The sequence below is a fragment of the Callithrix jacchus genome, chromosome 17, assembly GCF_049354715.1.
Source record: "Callithrix jacchus isolate 240 chromosome 17, calJac240_pri, whole genome shotgun sequence".
Classification (NCBI taxonomy): domain Eukaryota; kingdom Metazoa; phylum Chordata; class Mammalia; order Primates; family Cebidae; genus Callithrix; species Callithrix jacchus.
Window position 1 is genome coordinate 45900802 of NC_133518.1, and position 6085 is coordinate 45906886.

Sequence of the window (6085 nt, forward strand, 5' to 3'; positions counted from 1 at the left end):
CTCATCCCTTCCCACCTTGTTATTCCTACCCTGCCCCCTCTTCTCATCTCTGCTCCACTCCTGCAATTCTCTTTTTTTTTTTTAAGAGACAGTTTTATTCTGTCACCCAGGCTGGAGTGCTAAGCAGTGTGACCATATCTCTACCTCTTGGGCTCAAGTGATCCTCCGGCCTCAGCCTCCTGAGTAGCTGGGACTACAGACACACCATCACTAACTTTTATTTTTTTGTAGACAGTCTGGCTATGTTGCCCAGGCTGGTCATGACCCCGCCTCAAGCAATTCTCCCTCCTTGGCCTCCCAAAGTGCTAAGATTATAGGCGTGAACCATAGTGCCAGGCCTAATTTTGTTAACATCTCCGATTATTTAGACATTTTGTGTATTCTTATGTTAGGTTTAGGTTCAATATGTTATAGTTTCCTTATTTGTTCTGTTTAAAAATATTCTATTTTCCTTTGTGAGTTTCTCTTTATTATTTAGAAGTCTCTTCTCTAATTTTTAAATAGGTGGAGATTTTCTAGTTTATTTGTTATTAACTATTTTTTTTTGTGGTTAGAAAATGTATATTGTATGACTTAAAGCCTCAGAAGTGTGGTGAGTCTTGTTTTATGGCATGGCAAAGAGTCTATGTTGGTTCCATGGGTGCTTGAAAATAAGGTATATTCTGTAGTTGTTCTATAAATGTCACTTACATCGAGAGGATTGATAATTTAGAACTTCTAAATCCTTGCTAATTTTTTGTCTAGCTATCATCTAAATTACTGAGAGCAGCATTAAACTTTCCAAATGTGCTTGTTGGTTTATTTCATCTTTAGATTCTGTCAAATGTTGTTTCATGTATTTTGAAGCTCTGCTATTAGGCACATACACATTTTATAATTATGTCTTCCTAATAGATTCACCATTTTATTATTATAAAATATCCCTGTTTATCTTTGACACATCTTCTTGTCTTGAGGTCTATTTTGCCTGGTATGAATATACGCACCCCAGCCTTTTCATGCTTACTGTATGTGTGATGTGTCTCTTTTCATCCCTTCACTTTCAACCTGTGTTCTTAGGTTTAAAATGTGTCTCTTATATACATAAAGTTGAGTCATTATCTAATCACCAGTCAGATCATCTCTGTCTTTAATTGTAGTGCTGAAGTCCTTTTTTATTTCATGTAATAACTGGTATATTTGGTCTCAAGTGTGCTGCATTGTTCTTTGTTTTCTCTTAGCTCTATCTGGTGTCTGTTCCCCTTTTCTCCCTTTCTACCTGTATTAGTTCGTTCTCTAACTGCCATAAAGAAATGTCTGAGACTGGGTAATTTATACAGAAAAGAGGCTTAATTGGCTTACAGTTCTGTAGGCTGTGCAGGAAGCATGGCTGAAGAGGCCTCAAGAAACTTACAATCAAAGGGTAAGCAGGCATGTTTTCCATGGCTGGAGCAGGAGGAGGTGAGAACTGTATCACGAGAACAGCACCCAAGGGATGGCAACAAAAACATTCATGGAGGATCCGCCCCCACGATCCAATCACCTTCTACCGGGCCCCATTGCCAACATTGAGAATTACAACCGAACACGAGATTCGGTTGGGGACAGAGATCCAAACCATATCACTACCATTCAAACATTAGGCAAAGAGAAAATTGACAATTCTTAACCAAATTGGAAGGTTTGAACATCCCTCCCTTAGCAATTGGCAGAAAAAATAATCAACAAAGATATAGATCTGAAAGAGACTTTCAAAACTTGACTTAACTGATATTTGAAGGATGACCCTATACCACAAAATGGCCAACTACCTTCTTTTCAAGGGTAAATGATACATCTTATGATGGTCCAGATCATTAAAAGGTCTGAAATTATGGAGAATAGAGCCTCTGATCACAGTGGAATTAAATTAGTGCTTAAGAAAAATCAGATAATTAGAAAAACCCAAAATATTTAAAAAGTAAACAACACACTCTGTGTAAGCCATAGATCAAAAGAGAAATCACAAGGGAAATTGGAAAATATTTTAATCTAATGGTAACGTATTAAAGTTTATCAGATGCAGCTAACGCAGTGGTAAGAAAAGATCTATAGCTTTAAATGTTTGCTTATATTAGAACGAAGAAAAGTCTAAAACCAATGATCTGTATTCCTACCTCAAGAAACCAGAAACAGAATTGTAAATTAGACCTCAGGTAGAAGGAAGCAAATCACAAAGACAGGTACAGTAATTAATTAAATAAAATATAGATCAACAATACAGGAAATCAATAAAATTAAAAACCAGGTCTTTGAAAATATCAACAAAATGGATAAGCTTTTAGCTAAACTAAGCAAGGAAAAAAGAGAAAAGATAAAAGTATTAATATCAGGATGAAAGAGGGACATGACTATGGCCTCCACAGATATTAAAAGGATGATAAGGGAATAAAATATTATGAAGAACTTTATGCAAAATAATTGAACCATCTAGATGAAATAGAAAAATTTCTTCTAGGACCCAAACTACCAAAGAAGAAACAGAAATTTTGAATATCCCTATGTTAATTCCAATATTGAATTTGTAATTTAAAATGTCCCACAGAAGAAACTCCAGGTCCAGAAGGCTTTACTCATGAATTCTATGAAACATTATTTTTTTAAATAGCAATACTATATAAACTCTTCCCCCACTCCCAGATGGAGTCTTGCTCTGTTGCCCAGGCTGGAGTGCAGTGGCTCAATATCTGCTCACTGCAACCTCCGCCTCCCAGGTTCAAGCAATTCTCCTGCCTCAGCCTCCCAAGTAGCTGGAATTATAGGTGTACACCACCACACCCGGCTAATTTTTGTATTTTTAGTAGAGACGGGGTTTCACCATGTTGGCCAGGCTTGTCTTGAAATCCTGACCTCATGATCTGCCTACCTCAGCCCCACAAAGTGCTGGGATTATAGGGTGAGCCACCTCACCTGGTCTACAAACTCTTTTCTTTAAACATGGACGTATAGAACACTTCCCAAATTCATTTTATGAGACCAGTATTACCTTAATATGAAAACCAGATGAAGACTCTTCAGGAAGAGAGAACTCTAGACCAGTATTCTTCACAAGTGCAGATGCAAATTTAAGTAAAATTAAATGTATGTATCTCTGTCCATCTGTAAATATGTATGGAAGGATATCTGAAATGATGTTTACCTGATATTAATAAACCAGTTTGTTGCACAAATGTCTATGTTGTCTAAGAACAGTTTCATTTTAGTAATAAAAAGCCCTATTCAATATTAAGCAATATTGGAACTCTAGTTTTTTATCTAACTTAAATTTCTCCTCTTCTTTAGCACTGCCTTCAGCTGGGAAATCTGTGATGGGGACAGTGGTATGCCTGCCTGCCTTCCCTCCCTTTCTCCCTCCCTCCTTCCTTCCTTCCCTCCTTCCCTCCTTCCTTTCCTTCTTGACGGGATCTCACTCTGTCATCCAGCCTGGAGTGCAGTGGCTTCACTTCTTTTCTTTCCCCCCTCTCTCTCTTTCCCTTTCTTTCCTTCTTTCCCTTTTTCCTTCCTTCTTTTTTTGATGGAGTCTCACTCTGACACCCAGCCTGGAGCACAGTAGCTTCACCTTCCTTCCTTCCTTCCTTCCTTCCTTCCTTCCTTCCTTCCTTCCTTCCTCCCTCCCTCCCTCCCTCCCTCCTCCCTTCCCTTCCTTCCTTCCTTCCTTCCTTCCTCCCCCTTCCTTCCTCCCTCCCTCCCCCTCCCCCTCCCCCTTTCCCTTCCCCTTCCTTCCTTCCTTTTCCTTTCCTTCCTTGTCTCACTCTGGCACCCAGCCTGGAGCACAGTGGCTTCATCTCCTTCCTTCCTTCTTTTCTTCCTTCCTTCCTTCCTTCTTTCTTCAGAGTCTCACTCTGTCACCCGGCCTGGAGTGCTATAGCACCATCTTGGCTTACTGCAACCTCCACCTCCTGGGTTCCAGGGATTCTCCCACCTCAGCCTCCTGAGTAGCTGGGATTACAGGTGCGAGCCACCATGCCAGGCTATTTTCTTCTTTAATTTTTAGTAGAAATGGGCATTCATCATGTTGGCTAGGCTGGTCTCTAACTCCTGACCTCAAATGATCCATCTGCCTCAGCCTCCCAAAGTGCTGGGATTACAGGTGTCATCCACCATGCCCAGCCACACCTCTTTCCTAAGTGCTATTTTGGGGGCTGAATTAGTCAGTATTCTCCAGAAAAACAGAATCATTGGATGCACAGAGAGAGAGAGACAGACATTTTAATAAAGAATTGGGGAGATCGATCCAAGATGGCCGACCACTAACAGCTCAGGATTGTAGCTCCCAGTGAAAGCTCAGAGAACGAGACGAGGCCACATCTTCAGACGGATTTTCGTCACTCACCGATTAGCCGATTCCCAGTGGAGGAGCCCCACAGGTCGCCAGCGTGACTCTTGTGGCCGCTGCAGTGGTTTTGCCGGAGTCTCGGCACAGCAGCTCTTCATGCAGAGCCAACGGGACTGCTTCCCCTACTGACCGGAGTTTGGAGCTCCGGGAAGTCAGAGCCGCTTGTTGCGGACTCAAGAGGGAAGCAAGACCAGAGATTCCTGGGCAGAAGAGCACCATCAGTCTTATCGCTGCTATTTAGGCTGCCACAGTGGGTTGCTCGGATTCCAGCACTGGTAATCAATAAGTCAGACGTTGACTCAGAAACCTAATTAGAAAGGCAGTTCATCTACAATGAAGGGAAAAAAACAGCCTAAGAAGGCCGAGTATACTCAAAATCAGAACCCATCAGCAACGGAACAAGCCCTGATGGAAAAGGACTCATCAGCAACCGAACAAGCCCTGATGGAAAAGGACTCATCAGTAACGGAACAAGCCCTGATGGAAAAGGACTGTGTTCCATTATCTGAAGTAGGCTTTAAAAGGTGGATGATAAGAAACTTCTGGGAGTTAAAGGAACTTGTTCTAACCCAATGTAAAGAAACTAAGAACTTGGAAAAAAGGTTAGATGAAATGTTGAAAAGAATAGACAATATAGAGAGGAATACAAATGAACTTATGGAGTTGAAAAATACAACACGAGAACTTAGTGAAACATGTACAAGCTTAAACAGCCGAATGGATCAAGCAGAAGAAAGGGTATCAGAGGTCGAAGATCAACTTAATGAAACAAAATGACAAGACAAGAATAGAGAAAAAAGGATAAAAAGGAATGAGCAAAGTCTCCAAGCAATATGGGACTATGTGAAAAGACCTATTATACGCTTGATTGGTGTACCTGAATGTGACAGAGAGAATGAATTCAAGCTGGAAAATACTCTCCAGGACATTATCCAGGAAAATTTTCCTAATTTAGCAAAGCAGGACACTATTCAACCCCAGGCAATACAGAGAACACCACAAAGATATTCCTCAAGAAGACCAACCCCAAGGCACATAATCGTTAGATTCACCAAGATCGAAACGAAGGAGAAAATATTAAGGGCAGCCAGAGAGAAAGATCAAGTTGCCCATAAAGGTAAGCCTATTAGGCTTACAGCAGATCTCTCAATGGAAACCCTACAAGCTAGAAGAGAGTGGGGGCCAATATTCAATATACTTAATCAACAGAACTTTCAGCCCAGAATTTCATATCCTGCCAATTTAAGCTTTACATTTGAAGGAAAAATAAAATCTTTTAGGAACAAGCAAGTACTCAGAGATTTTATTACCACCAGGCCTGCTTTACAAGAACTTCTAAAAGAAGCATTATACACAGAAAGGAACAACCAGTATGACCCTTTCTAAAAATACACCAAAAAGTAAAGAGCATTAACATAAAGAATAATTTTTATCAACGAAAGGACAAAATAGCCAGTTAATATCAAATGGCAGCAACCCTAAATTTAAATCGACCAAATCTCCCAATCAAAAGATACAGACAAAATCTAACGGTATATCCAAAGATATACACAGACTCAAAATAAAGGGTTGGAAAAAAAAAAATGTACCAACCAAATGGAGAGCAAAAATAAATAAAAAGCAGGAGTTGCAATTTTCACATTTGACAAAATAGATTTCAAAGCTACAAGGATACAAGGGTAAAAGGATTAATGTAATAATAAGAGATCTTAACACCCAGATACATAAGAC